We start from the raw sequence: 14,101 nt of genomic DNA, 5'->3' as shown, positions 1-14,101 counted from the left end.
GCGGGAGCAGAAGGCCCCGACGTCGCCCGCGCGGCCACCAAACCCTGCTGCGGCCGGGCAGCCCCCCAGGCAGCCCTTCGCCGCCCTCCCCGCGCACTAACCCGTTCCTGGAGCGGCGTTTTCTGCGCGGGGAGCCACGGCGCGGTACCCACGGCGCGGTACCCACGGCACGGTACCCACGGCGCCCGCAGTCCTGCCCAGGAGCGACGCCCGATGGCCACGAAGCGGCTGTCCCGAGCGCCGCGGGCACAACCGAGCCTCCAGGCTGCTGCTGGGCCCCAGCCCCAGGGGTGCCGCACGCGCAGTATGTGGGTCAGCAGCGCCTGAGAAGGCCCCGTGTTCGGATGCTGCATGGGAAGCGAGCGCGGAGCTGACCTGAATCTCGAGCAGGCGCAGCCTCACGCGGCCTCCCGGCGCGGGCAGCTCGGGTCGGGCCGCAGGGCAGGCGGCGGCGCTGCCCGCGCTCCGAGCTCTTGGCTGGTGCAGGCGTCTCTGGCAGCACCGCTGCCCTCCCTGCCGCACGCAGGACATGGCACGGGCCAGTCACTCTGCAGCTCACGCTCAGAAAGGACCTTTCATCTCTACGTTACCGCCCAGCAGGGAGCAACACAATGGAAATGGGAAAGAAATGGCCACGTTACGGGTGCCACGGAGCTTGGGGACACGATAGCCAACGGCACCTGCGTGCTGTGTCCTACACGCAGCGCGCCTCAACCGCAGAGCACCCCTGCAGGGTCACATCCCCGTGCCTGGAAATGGCTGTGGATGCACAGGAAGGAAGTGCAGGATTCCACACCCCGCAGAATTAAACGGTGCGGCTGGAGCTGGCACTGCCGCAGCCATCCTGCCCAGCCCTGGGGAAGGGGAGAGCTGCCCCTCGGCTCCCACGCTGCCGGCAGCCGCACACATCGTACCGGCCGCACGGCGCGGACACACGCAGGCACGCTTCCCAGCGCCCTGCCCTGCGCCCCGTGCTGCCGCGCGCCCTTCGGCCCCGGGACCCGGCCAGGCGTTGGGGCTGGGCACGAGCGACAGTCTGCAGGGAGCTCCGTGCACCTCACACAGCAGGAGCGAAATCCCTGCAAGCTAGAGTTTGGTCATCGCCTTGAAAGTGCTTGTCCTGGAGCACAACATGCTCCAGAGTCCAGGGGAATCGGAGGAGCAAATTAGCATCTTCCAGCAAGCCAGCCTGCATGCCCGAGAAACCAGCGGCCTCCAGGAAAACAAATGGGAGCTTCTCCTGGCACCGCTTTTATCAAGCCCGGTGCCAAAGGGCAGTCGCAAACACGAGTCCCTGCTCGTTCCAATGCCGCTCGACCCTGCGATAGTTCATTAACAAGCTAATTGGGAACACGGCTCGGCAGCCCGCACCGGCTGGCAGCAGCAGCCCCTCCACAAACAGCCTCGCCGGTCTGCAGGGCTGAGCTCACACAGGGCCCTCTGGGAGAGAACACGGTCCCCACAACCGCAACGGGGACTGCGCATGGAGCGTTATGGGCACCGAGGGGAGACTCGGTTAATAAAAAATACTGCAGGTTATATAACAAACTTGATCCCTGCCAACCCAAGGATCAATTACTTGGAAATGCAGTAGAAATTTCTACCAATAACAAGCATCCAGTGAACAGCACCGGAAGCAACACAGCAGGACCTGTTACCTGTCCACAGCACAAACACTCCGAGTAGTTTATGAGTGACTCAAGCAGTGCCAGGCGCCCTTCGGCCGTCAGAACCCTCCACGCTGGAGGCCACGCCGTTTGCAGCGGGGCGTTAGCGGCAAACCTCAGCCCTCGCCCTTGGAGCGAAGTCCTGGAGGCTGCGCAGAGGCCGGGGCAGAGCAGGGCGCTCCTCGGGGCACCGAGAGCCCGGGGACAAGCAGCTTCGGAGGAAACACGAAGAGGGAGCGGGAAGAGAGAGCTAGCCTGCACCCTAGCTAGGGACACAAGGGGCTTCTCATGAGACAATTCCGTTTTGGAAACTGAACAAGTTCACACAAAGCTTCTCTCCCGAGCGGGGACACGGGCTCACGCTCACCCCGATGCTGCCCCGTGCGTCGGTTGTGTCCCTGGGCTGTTCCCATGCTGGAGTACAGGGTTGCGATGCCCACGTCCCTCACGGGCAAAACGCCACACCTGGGATTCCAGACTTCTATCGCTGTTCTCACACTTTGCTTTCTCCTCCGCATTTAGGAGGAGCAGAGAGCAGCTCCCGCTCCGCTCTACATCAACGCCATGATCCAAGAGCCATCTCCGAGGCCGTTTCCGAGGGCCACGTCCCCGGGAAGGCCGGGCTCCCGGCAGCGTCGCTGGGGCAATGCGCACCCCAGAAGGGCCTCGTCCCCAGGGAGGTGGCCCGGAGGGCACCGAGGCCGCGCCTGGCGCTCGGGACCTTGTTTTGGAGCATCCAACTGGGCAGCCGAGCCAACGCAAGGGACCCCGGTGCTCCTACGCACGCCCAGCGGGGCTGCAGGCCTGGAAATAAACGCTGCAACACTCCAAATATCTGTACCCTGTGCTTGCTTTATCTTAAAGGCATCGGGCTGGATCGAAGAAGTGCAGAGCCAAACTTGGGAGAGGAAGCAGGGAGGGGGAACGGAGGAAAATTCAGACGCAATCTCGCAAGTTAGAGATCAAAGAAAGACGACTACTTTAACGAAAATGCAGAGACAGATGGATACAAACTGTAAAGCTTAGCAATAAGTGTGTGACGCCCTGTATGCTGCCATCAGACATGGTGTATGAGACGCAAAACCTGTTAAATTAAGAGAAGTAATCCAATCTGTTATGTTGTATATTTAAGTGCTTTATGAGGCCATTACCATGGAATCTGGGTGCTTCGCATTCCATTTTAAATGAACACATCTAATAAAGTGAGTCACTCAATGGAAGACTCAAAAATAGAAAACTTATAATCACGAGCACTCCAGTTTGCATAACTTGCCATTGGCGCAGCACTGCCGGCCGCGCTCCCGGGCGAGCTCCGCAGGGCGGCAGCGGCACCCGGCCGGGCGGGGAAACCGAGGCAGCTCCCGGCCCCGCTCGCAGCGCTGCCCACGGCCGTGCCCGCGGGACGGGCCCTGTTTGGGGCTCCCATGGTGGGTAACTTATGGAGGGTTTCTGTGCGTCCAGGCTCGCAGAATTCAACTGACCGCTTGCGGGCTGCGCCACTGCAGGGAATAGCCGAAACCACCGTAACAAAAGGGACGGATGGAAGCAGCAAATAACCACGTGGATCCCCCTTCTCTCGGCACCGTCACCCACCAGTTCTCAGGGCTGTCTGTTGTTTCTGACAGGTAATGTCAGACCAGACTAACCGAGGTAAGTGATTAGAGCTCAAAGCAAACCCGAGTACAGGCACTTCTGCAGCACTCCAACAATTGCCAAGGATATCCGGCCCCGGTTGACACGGCCTGCGAGCTCCCCGCTTCTGCCATGCTCCTGTAGTCTGAGCAGGAAAGACGCACAAAAAGAGACAAAAACAAAGAAACACATCCAACAGCGACAGTGTAACATGGGAAGGACGATTCTCCACGCAAGAGCCGCAGCCGTCTCTGTAAGAGAGACCACCAGCAGCCGCAAGCCAAAGCAGCACATCCTCCAGGCCCCCTCAAGGCCCCGCATCACCACTTCAGGTTCTCAGAGCCAAGGAAAGCACTTCAGTTAAACCACCCGCACAAGCGCTTCCGAGGAGGACCCTTCCCAGGCCCGAAGGGGCAGCCAGCGCGGGCGCCGTGCCCCAACGCGGCGCTGCGTGCACGCGGGGCGAGCGGAGCAAAGCGAGCGCAGCCGCGGCGCCCTCCTCCAGCTGCCCCGCGCACACAGGTGACAGCTGCCGGCACACGGCAGCTCGTGTCCCCCCGGGGGCTGCCTCCCGCCCACCGTGCCCATCGCCCGTCCGCATCGGCCGAACCGCACCACCACCGGCCCTCCTCTCACCGAGGCACACGCACACCTCGGCCTGGCTGACAAGGAGCCAGCAAAATAACAACCTTATACAAATACTTCTGGTGATTTCGGGTTTTAATAATCTTGCCACAAAGCAGCAAGTTTCAGCAAATGATGCAATACTGGTGACAATGACAGTTGTGCTGACAACACAGGCTATCATCCCAAGCACCGCACTCCAGAGGTGACGGGAAAGCAAAGGAACCCCGGAGTCACATTCTGGCATGTGTGTCACCACAGGTTCTGGGCTTCTGCCCTGTCATACAGGCGTGCTAGTATTTTTATTAAGCTCTGTCACACACCTACGTGACCCCCTTGCAGTCCCATTGAAAGCTTCCCCAGGAGCTGCGGTCCCAGGAGCGGGGGGCTGCTCCCTGCGTAGCTGCGGGCTGCGCGCACGCGGGATGGCGCACGGACCGCTCGTTCCTGTGCCAACAGAGCGGTCACCCCACTGCCCGCGCGTGGCGCCGGGCACGGCCCCCTGCCCCACGCGTGCAGGGGCTCACAGCACCGTGTAACCCGGCCGCAGCGTTAGGGACGTGCTCCTCAGAGCCCCTCGCCCTTACTCCTCATGCTCACTCTGCAGATACCCGCTACAACCACTAGACTGGACAGCCAGCAAGCCAGCTTCATCCCAATGCTGAACTCTTAAAAACCTACAGTCCTTTCTTCTAGACAAATATTAAGGGAGAAAGCTTCAGAAAGCAACATTTTGCTTACTCCAAGACTGGGCCCAGATCCGCTTATACAAACAGGTAGCTGCCTCAAGGCAGCTGCAAATTGGGCAATTACGGAGGTGTGTCAAGGAAACGGCCTCGTTTCCTGCGCCCGGCCGCGGCTGCGAGGCCTGACGGGCACCCGCAGCTCCAGCCCCACGGGAGGGCCCAGGGCCAGGAACCTTTTGAACGGCAGCTACCGCGGCCCCGGGCGGCACGCGGGCAGCGCGTGCATGCACGGCAAACAGCCCCGGCGCGCGCAGCAGCCGTGGCCTGCGCTGCACCACCGCTGCGGCCCCGCGCCGCCGCTGCAGCCCGCGCTGCAGCACACACAGCATTGCTGCTGCGCCCTGTGCCGCACCCTGCGCTGCACCCTGCGCTGCTTTGCTGCTGCACCCTGTGCCGCACCCTGCGCTGCACCACCGCTGCGCCCTGCGGAGAGCTCACGCGCTCAAAACGCTGCCAGGGCAGGGCCAAGAGGGCCCCTCCTAACCTGCCCCGGGCCAAGTGACTCGGTTTCTGGAGCAGAGGGCGAGAGGAGCAGGAGAGCCTCAGACACACATTTTCTATGCTCTAATTAAAGCCCTTTGCCAACAATGCCCTAACAATCTGCAGCGGCCCAAACCAGGACCCCTGTTTACAGCACAGGCCACAGAGCAGCAGCCTCTCCCTTAAGCTCACTAGAGGCTCTAGAGTTGGACATGTCCCCAAACTCTGCTCTGACAAGAGGAAGGACCACCCAAGACTGGCTTAGAGGCGAAACTACAGCTCTCTCTTTCCTGTCTACACGAAAAAGCAATACTGAGATTAAGTTCAAAATATTTTTTGGACACCTCTTGCATCTGCCAATAGTTAGAACAACTGCTTTTTGCTATATATGTTTTCCTGCAAGTGGATTTTTTTGCTGGCCATTCATTTAGCAGATACTGGTTCCGTTTTCCTTCTTTAGAGGGTGGCATCCTCACTTTTGCCTGATCTGCTTCGCTGCTTTCCCCCCCAGCCTCTATCCTAACGTTTCTCTCATGTTCATTTGCTTCTTCCCGGTGCTCACACGTTTCGTTCCTGGCCGTCCCTCCCTCCTCGGGGAGCTTGCAGCAGGGAAGGCAACAAGCGCCCGCGCGGCCCCGCGGCCGGACGGAGACGCGCTGCTCCGAGGAGCAGCCCTGCACCCCTGCTCCCACGGCCGGGCCTCGCGGACACTCCGCACGGAGCAGAGCTCAGCCCTGCAAAACGCAGGCGCAAGAGGCGCAGGACACATCTCAGCTCCTTTACACAAGCGGACTGGCAGACCCCTGCTTTACATAAGCGTGGAATAGCTCTGCATTCCTTAGCTGAGGTAAAGTAATTCTCAAAATCCTGTCTGACAGCATCGAAGCAAGCAGCGTAACACTGCACCTGACAAGAGCAAGCTGTTGCTTCCGAGGGCTACTCGCAACCGAGAGCCCTCATTTTGAAACCGCCGAGACCTTTACACCTGAAAGGAGAAAGCAACATTTCCAGGTGGTGGAGGAAAGCGGAAAATGAAAGAGAAAGAGACACACACACCTTATTTGATATTTGCTAAAGCTTGCAGAGACTTGTGTGAACACCAACTAGGTAGCTGTAAGGAACTTGTGTGCTGCTTTCACTCTGCTTGAACAGCTGACATCTCTCCAGCTTTCTAAACTCTAGCAACAGAATAGGAGATAGCAGATAGTAATGGACCACTGAAGAAAATAGTGCATTATGGTGCTCAAAAAAAGACAAAAGTTCTAAGTTGTTCTTACTGTGCTCCTGTGCTTGTATACGTGTTGTGCACATGGCCACACACAAGCAAGCAAAGCATATGTCCACAGATAGCACAAATGAAAAAGCACTATACACTAGATGCAAGGTGTGTGTAAGTATACATGCACATTTCTGCCTGTTGGAAGACAGTATTTAATGTTAGATTTTAAAAAGATAAATATCTAGCTTTTTTCATTATCAGCTTTTCAGGTTATTGCCATTATGGAAGGGCTTAGACTTAACTGCCAAACCTTTAAGACCTTGAAATATCAGATCAAGTAGTCACTAACTACTCATCAGTCGCTGCTCCTTGATACTAAACATTTCTGAGAAACTGTGCCTATAAATAAGTGAGGAAAAGGAGAGGTCTGTTAAGTGCAATTAAAAATACACCATGCTATTAACAGCTGCATCTCCGACCCCATCTCTTATCCATGGTTACCGGATTATATTTCAAAGGGACCTCTGCGTCTGCGGGCTAATGTCACCATACTCAAAATGGAGCAGACCTCTGATGCAGAAACTTTCAGGGTGGAAACCCCAACTGAGCAGCAGCAGTCGTTCAAAACGAGTTCACTGCAGAAAACAACTGCAGACACAGCAAACCAAAGTGAGATGTTCAGAGAAGCATAAACGTGATGCGCGAAACAGCAGCAGCGGTAACAGACTCAGAAGCTGCCAAGAACCTGGCAACGCGCGCGCTCGGAGATGCCGGTTCCTGCTCCGCCTGCCGTTAACGCCTCTGTCCCTGTGCTCGGCGGTCACAACAGGCCCCGGTCGCTAGACAGGTCCCCTTGCAGCGCGGACAAGCTATCGCTCACCCCCGGCGCGGGGCAAACGCACCGGCCTGGGCAGCGGGATGAGATGGGCAGGAGGCTGCTCCGCACGTGGCTGCGCAGCCAGCTCACACCAAGGCCCAAGGGCAGCAGGTAGCGAGAACGGGCGTTTTGGGAAGCAGCGTCTTCACGCACACTTCTGCGTGGGGCAGAGGCCTTGCAAGCACCACTGCAGCGACGGAGGACAGGAAGCCAAAGGCGCCCAGCAGCTCCCGCACAGGGAGCCCTCACCCCAAAGCGCGCCCGTGGACGCACACTGCATCGTTGCAAACGGCCCCGTTTTCCCTCCTCCTCAGCATCACTACAGCCCCGCTACCCCCCGTGCCAACAGCGGGGGAGAGCAGGAGCACAGCAGGCCCCAGCCCTGCTCCGTGCCGGCGGGAGGGCCATGGACACACGCGCTGGCCCCGCACCTAACGGGGTGCGCAGCAATGGGCTGGGGCACAGGGCCCTGCGGCACCCCGGGCACTGCGCGCTCCGTCCGTGACGCTGCCCTCTGCTCTTCCTACCCGCCCGGCTCCCGCAGCTGAGGCCCCTTCAGCTGCCCACCGGGCACGTCTCTGCCAGCCCCACGGCCCTCACCGCGCCCGAGCCCCGCGGGGAGCCTCCCGCGAGCGATAAACCGGGCCGACCCCCCCGGCCTGCACGAGCAAAGGGAGCGGGGCACGCGCGGAGCCGCGGGCTGCAGCCGCCGCTGGGGAGCGAGCCGCGGCCACTCCCGGCCCGGCACGGCACGGCCCCGCGCGGAGGCCGCGCATGGCGGGCGCGGAGGCCGCGCATGGCGGGCGCCGGGCGGGCTGCCGGGCCGGTGCCCTCACGGCGCTAGGCCCCGCCGCCGCCCGCTCCGCACCCGCCGCCGTGCCCGGCCCCTTACCGCGCTGTGGCGGCCGCCTCGCCGCGGGCGGGAAGCTGAGGGGAGCGGCGCCCTGCCCGGCCGCCCGCAGCGACGGGAGGAGAAGGACGGGAAGAGCGCGGAGCGCCGCGCTGCCCGGCCCGGCCCGGCCCGCCCCGAGCTATATTTGGGCCGCCCCGGGGCCGCCCGCTGCCCGCCCCGGCCGCTCGCGGGGGAGCCCGCCCGCCCGCGCGGCCTCCCGGGCCTCCCGCTTGCCGCGGTGAAAGCGGCAGTGCCCGGGGACGAGGCCGGTCCCTGCACCTCCCCGGCGGCTCCCTCGATGCCCGGCGTTGTGTTAATGCCCGTTTATTGATCTGCCCGCCGCCCTCCTCCTTGCCCGCCAGGCCAGGCGGCAGCCTCTGGTGCCGGAGAGGAGCTTGCCTGGGCATCCCCTCTCGCTGGTGGTTCTGTGTAGCGTTCGTAACGTGCATGATGTGCGGAGGAAATCAGAAGGTTCTCCACCAGAAAAATACCAAATCTCTGGCAGCCCATCTGTGGAAAAATCACATAGTGCTCCATGGATATGTGGAGCCACTCGCGTGTTTCACTTTCGGTTTCCTCACCAGTGGCTCCAGCCTGGCGAGAAGCTGGTTTAGCCATGCAAGCAGCACGTGGCTCAGTGAAATCTCTTGTGCAACCCTGCTGAACTCGTACACTTCCAGCAGACGTGGCAGGAGCAGAATTTAGCAGTTAACCCGAGTGCTTGTGGAGCCGGAGAGGTGCGCTTCCCAGCGGGACCCACGCTGCACAAGTCCCCGCGTGGCAGCGACGCTGGAGGGGACTGCTGCCCACGGCGCTGCGGCGAGGAAACCCTCTGCCGAGGCGCGTGCTGGCTCGGAGCGAGCTCGCTGTCCTTGTGCAGCACCGGCTCTGCACGCGGGTTTTCTTCCCAGTGAGGGCCTTCTAAATTGAGAGCCTTCCAGGGCATTTGCTCTCTAAAACAGATGATCTTCTTCAGTCTTGAATGTCCAAGAGTGAGACTAGGTGCCCTTGAAGGTCTGTGAGTTGCAGGACACAGAAGCCACCTGAGCGATGCCTTGAGAAGTGCTGTGTATCCCTGCTCTGCCTGCTACCTTCTGCCCTGCGGCAGCAGCTCCCGGCTTGGGGAGAGCGCCGGGAAGAACTGCGGGCTCCGCTGGCCCTCTCCTCACCCCAGCACGCGGCCGCACCAGCGCCCCGCGCCGCAGCCTGCGGCCATCCGCACCTGCAGGGGCTACCTAGGGGCCGTGCTTTGGTGGGTCTGGGGGACCTTCCTAACTCTTGCTTCTTTGCAGTAGGAAAGCCAGGCTCTCAACAGTACATCAGGATCTTCCTCCTCTCCTCCAAAATTCACTGCTGAACTTGTTATCTGTGTTTTCCCCTCCAACTTTTATATCTTTGTGCACTGCAGTCATGGCCTGCAAGTGTTTGGGATCTCTCTTCCAGGCTTTCCAAAGCACTAGCTGATCCAGTCCCTGTTTATACCCCAGAACACACCCCCGCGGGTCTGCCACGTCTATACACTGCCTGCAGCAGTTGCCTAATGTAGCCGGCGTCACAAAAGCAGGAGCTCTGTGTCCCCTGCGCACCGCTCTGTCCGTGGCTCCCTGCTTCCAGACACGCGAGGATCAGCATGTTTGTAGGCGTGCTGCTGGGGTGCCTCCCATGAACTGCGTTTCCTGCTCTTCTCCCTTGCTCCGTGCTCAGTGCACACGCTCTCCAGGCAGCACGAGACGTGTTTGCCATCGGGAACGGCGGAGCGGTGAGCGGGGCCGTCTCCCGCCCCGCCGTGTCCTCCAGGCGGGCTCCAGCCCCGGCAGCCGGCGAAATGTCAGCAGCGTCCGAGGAGGCGCAGGAACCCAATCCTTCCCGCTTACACAGACACCCAGGGTCAGATGAAGCTAGAGGAGCTAAATTAGAAGCTCCAATAATAATGTGTGGCTATCAGCTCTCGAGATGGCATTTAAAGTTAGTAAACAACTCCAAGGGTTGGATTTCAGAAGTTTTGCAAACTAAGTGATATTCAGGCCACCCATGCTGGAAGCAGCTTTCATCCCAGGCGATTTAGGAGATGTGGAAATGTCTTAAAGCACGATCTGGAGTAGCTGCTCAAATCTGTGCACTTTGATTGGAATCCATGGGGATACCTCGGCCCCGGAGCTTACGGGTTCACTGCTTTCCTCCTTTTGGAGGCAGAGGGTGCGAAAGGAAGAGTAGGAGTTGGGCTAGGAAAAAGGTTTTAAATGCAATTTGGGCTAAATAATTTTCATAACTTGACTGTGATCCAACAAATGAAAATTTTAGATGCAAATGCCTGCCATATGTACACTAACATGGCGCTAAATTTTGTAGCTTCATTGATCTCTTAACAGATATTGAAAACACGACCATGGACTTGTCATGGACTGGGCAAAATTCTACCCTTTCACTCCACAAGATTGTTGCCTACCTACACACAGCTGCATTATCATATCAATTTGTGGTAATTTCTGGTTGGTTCAAAATAAGAGTGTGCATCAATGTAAAATATATCTACATATGCAGTTTCCAAGCGAGCGTGTTCTGCATTCCCGGCCTTCTGTGCTTCACAAAGTCTTCCAAACCCACCACAGCATGAAGGGGGTGGGAAAGGAGAGCGCTACTTCCCATGAAAGGGGAATCCAGGAACGAGGGAAACCTGTGACAAAGATCACATTTATTCAGCATTTCCCTTCTTCCAGAAACAGTTCTCCCAAGATGCTCAAGACCCAGGTACCAACAGATGAGGGATGGACAATTCTTTCCTCCCTTAATTAGGCTCTTTCCAGCAATGGCTGTGTTTTATCTTAGTTACTGCTTGATAAAACGGGTCTTCCTAAGTTTGAATATTGCAAGATTTTTACAAGGTTAAACAAAAAATGAGATGCCTTGAAGTATCACAGAATTCATCCCTCTTGAGTCTATTTTTTATTTAATGTCTAGATGAAAATATTACCTCCTTAGTCTGTGCATGTGGTTTGGTCCCTGGGACACCTGCCAAGACAAGAATTTTAGATGCCCGAAATCATGTGCTCAGCAGGTGTAAATTGTGTTCGGGGAGAGCTCACCTTTTGTCCTTAACCCCAGAGGCAGTTTCTCTTCATTAGCAAGGGAAGATAGAGAAAAAGATTATCATCATTTCCTGACTGCATGCCAAAGTTATGTATCATAAGAAGAAAATCTGTTCATACATTCACAAATATGTTTTCTTCTAATCTATCTTCAGGAAAATGTCTTTGTGAGGAATGAGGGGTAATAATAACTGCAGAAAAGTTGAAATGAAGTGACAGAAACCGAAGCAGAATCTCTATATTGAGATTTTTTCCAAGCAGGAGCCACTGTAGGTCCCACCTTTGGTCATGGCTCCAGTTTGCAGCTCAGAACGTTCCCATCCCTGGCTGCGGTGTCAGACGCCGTTCCGAAATGCAGGAGCGTCGCTCCACAGCGGGCCCGGCCAGCGGGACATGGGCACAGGGGGTCGCACAAACACTGCCCCCTTAACCCACAACAGGTTAGAAATCCACTGTGGGTCTGTGTGTGCATGCACGGGGCTGGGAAGTGGAAGAGGTTCATTTTTCTATTAGAACAGAAGTCATGTGGTATCATCATGGCTATTTCTTATCGTTTTATGTTGCATAAAGATAACAAATCAGGTCTGAGTCACGGAACCAAATGCAAAAATTGCAGTTTTAAAAGCAGAAGGTCACAGGTCACCATCTTTTCTGCAGAACAAACGCGATAATTAATCGGCCTCTCCCTAGAAGGGAACGGGGACATCTCTGCTGCAGGGGAGCCAGGGAATGCAAAGAACAAATGGGCAAGAATGCAGGTATCAATATTTTCCTGGGGCTCACAGCTGAGCTAGATCAAATAGAGAATATTAATTTCCTTGCTGGAGAGAGAGAAAAGAGAGACAGTATGTTGTGGAAAGCAGGATAGCTTCTACTATTAAAATGCATTTATTTTCTGGCATTTTAAAGATTTTTGTTGTGGCAGACAGTAAAAATACAACAACTCTTTTAAAAAAATTTCCTTTCTCTTTATATGTGACAGAGGAAGAGATTATGTTCCAAAGATGGAATGGAAAAGGTTTTCTGGAATCGGTGCTAAACTAGTTTTTTTTCTCTGAAGCAGTGACAGACCCCAATCATACCAAGTGAGTATGTGCATTTGCTTTTCCTCCACATACTGTGTCCACTGGGCTAGAGGAACACTGCAGAACGCCTGCGTGAAGACCTGCACAGCCACCTGGAAAGCCTCCTGTTCCCGTGCACTGCCGAGGAAAGAAAAGACCTGGATCTCTTGTCCTCTTCTAAATGTCCATCTCACTCATTGCTTCTCTGTCTCTTTTCCTTTATAGGTATTTGAAAAATATCTAGGACCGTTTCAGAGGGCCCATGTATTTATAAAAAACTGATGTGGATGGGTTAATGTAATCGATAGCTGCCTATGGAAATAGAGTTGTTTTAAATAGCCGCATGTACCTTGTCAATTTGGGTTTGGTGACCTTTTGCGATACAGAAGTGTTCAGCAGAAAACAAAGGGATATGGGCAAATCTGAAATTCCCATTTCACTGATACTGCACATGTGTTCCGAGGACACGTAAGCACGTTGCTGCACAGCAATCACTTCTCTTGGCACGTGAAGCTGGTCGATTGGGTATCCAGTCTCAGCTTCTTTCTAGCACTATTTTAAAGAAAAAAGCCATGCTCTAGCTTCCCCAGAACTGAAGATCATACCTTTTTTATCTACAGAAATATTTTCCCTGCATATTTAAATAATTAATTGGGACAAGCCTCGTGGGTCTTGAGATAAACTTAAAAGAGGCAGCGGATACGTGTGACCAAGTGACCTTTTCCTGTCCTACTAGTCCCTGTGCTTGTGCTGTGCTTAAAGGGACACTGTCAAAATTGCTAGGCCTTAAAACTTTAACCTGCACTGACAAGTTGTTCTACATTATAAGCCCTACCTAAAAGATTACCACAATTGTTTTGTTTGTTTCGTTTCAACAGTCTTTGCTGAAGGCTCCACAAAATATATATTTGTTTGTCTTTTTAAGAAGAAAGGTATTTTTAAATGCCCATCTCATTGTGTGACCTGTTCAAAGCCGGCTCATGTGCAGTATTCCATGCAGCAGGAAGGCTGCACCAGGGATGGGGCAAATTCCCAGTGCTATGGAAACAGTGACAAGGTGCACTTTGGAAATCCTTATTTGAAAGGGGTTTTAGATGCCCTTTTGAAAGGTCTGCAGTTATTTTTCATCATTTTGGGGGCCACTAAGCCGCTTTGTTTGGTAATACTAAGGATTGAGCATTAACTGGTTAACCATAAGAAACAGATTCCTGGGCAGTTTGTTCCTACAGTTATGTTGCATTCCAGAGGCCAGTCTCAGTCTTCCCTTGGGAATTCCTTCTAACAAGCATCCATGTAACGCACCACAGCATGAAAAGGCAAATCTGAGCGACTAGCACATCTGTAGCATCACGCTTCCCTTCCTTCTGGTTTTCCTGCAGCGGTGTGGAGCCGTGGGAGCTGCTCTGCCTGCGCCTGCCCATCGCTCCCTACCTGGTTCCTGCGGAGCCGGCGCGGCGGCGAGCGCCTCGAGCCGCGGGTGACGGCGCAGGCAGGAGCCCGGCGGGGCGCAGCTCCGCGGAAGGTGACCTGGAAGAGAAAGCAAGAGCATGTGGCCCCTTCCGAAGGGCAAGAAGGCTGGGGAAAGTCCTTCCCCTTCTCCCTCTGACAAGTTCTGATCTCTTCGCTTCTGCTGCAGGTCCCTGGTGTCCTCTCGCTGCCTGGAGGAGCTCTGGGGCTGAGTGGAAGCGGCTCACGATCGAGTCCCCAACACGAGAACGTCTCTTGGCTCGTCAGGTATCGCAGAGAAATGCACAAAGTACGTTTTAAGCACTCTCTAAAAGCAGATCCCTAGAATTTATAGCCTTGTTATATAA

At 55.9% G+C, this 14,101-nt stretch overlaps 1 protein-coding gene across 1 annotated transcript in view; it reads right to left on the bottom strand.

Annotated features, from left to right (window-relative positions):
* The window catches only part of GPD2 (glycerol-3-phosphate dehydrogenase 2), a 49,371-nt gene extending 41,152 nt beyond the window's left edge, over positions 1-8,219 (bottom strand). The window contains exon 1 of the mRNA XM_088519802.1: positions 8,138-8,219. The gene's annotated coding sequence lies outside the window, so the exon portion shown is untranslated. The remainder of the gene's footprint in view (positions 1-8,137) is intronic.
* Between the last annotated feature and the right edge of the window lie 5,882 nt (positions 8,220-14,101).

The sequence above is a fragment of the Tinamus guttatus genome, unplaced genomic scaffold (assembly GCF_059628265.1).
Source record: "Tinamus guttatus ecotype Peru unplaced genomic scaffold, ASM5962826v1 Tinamus_guttatus_pri_ptg000073l, whole genome shotgun sequence".
Taxonomy (NCBI): Eukaryota; Metazoa; Chordata; class Aves; order Tinamiformes; family Tinamidae; genus Tinamus; species Tinamus guttatus.
Note: the sequence above shows the minus strand (reverse complement) of the source record. Positions and strands in the feature narration are given on the sequence as shown.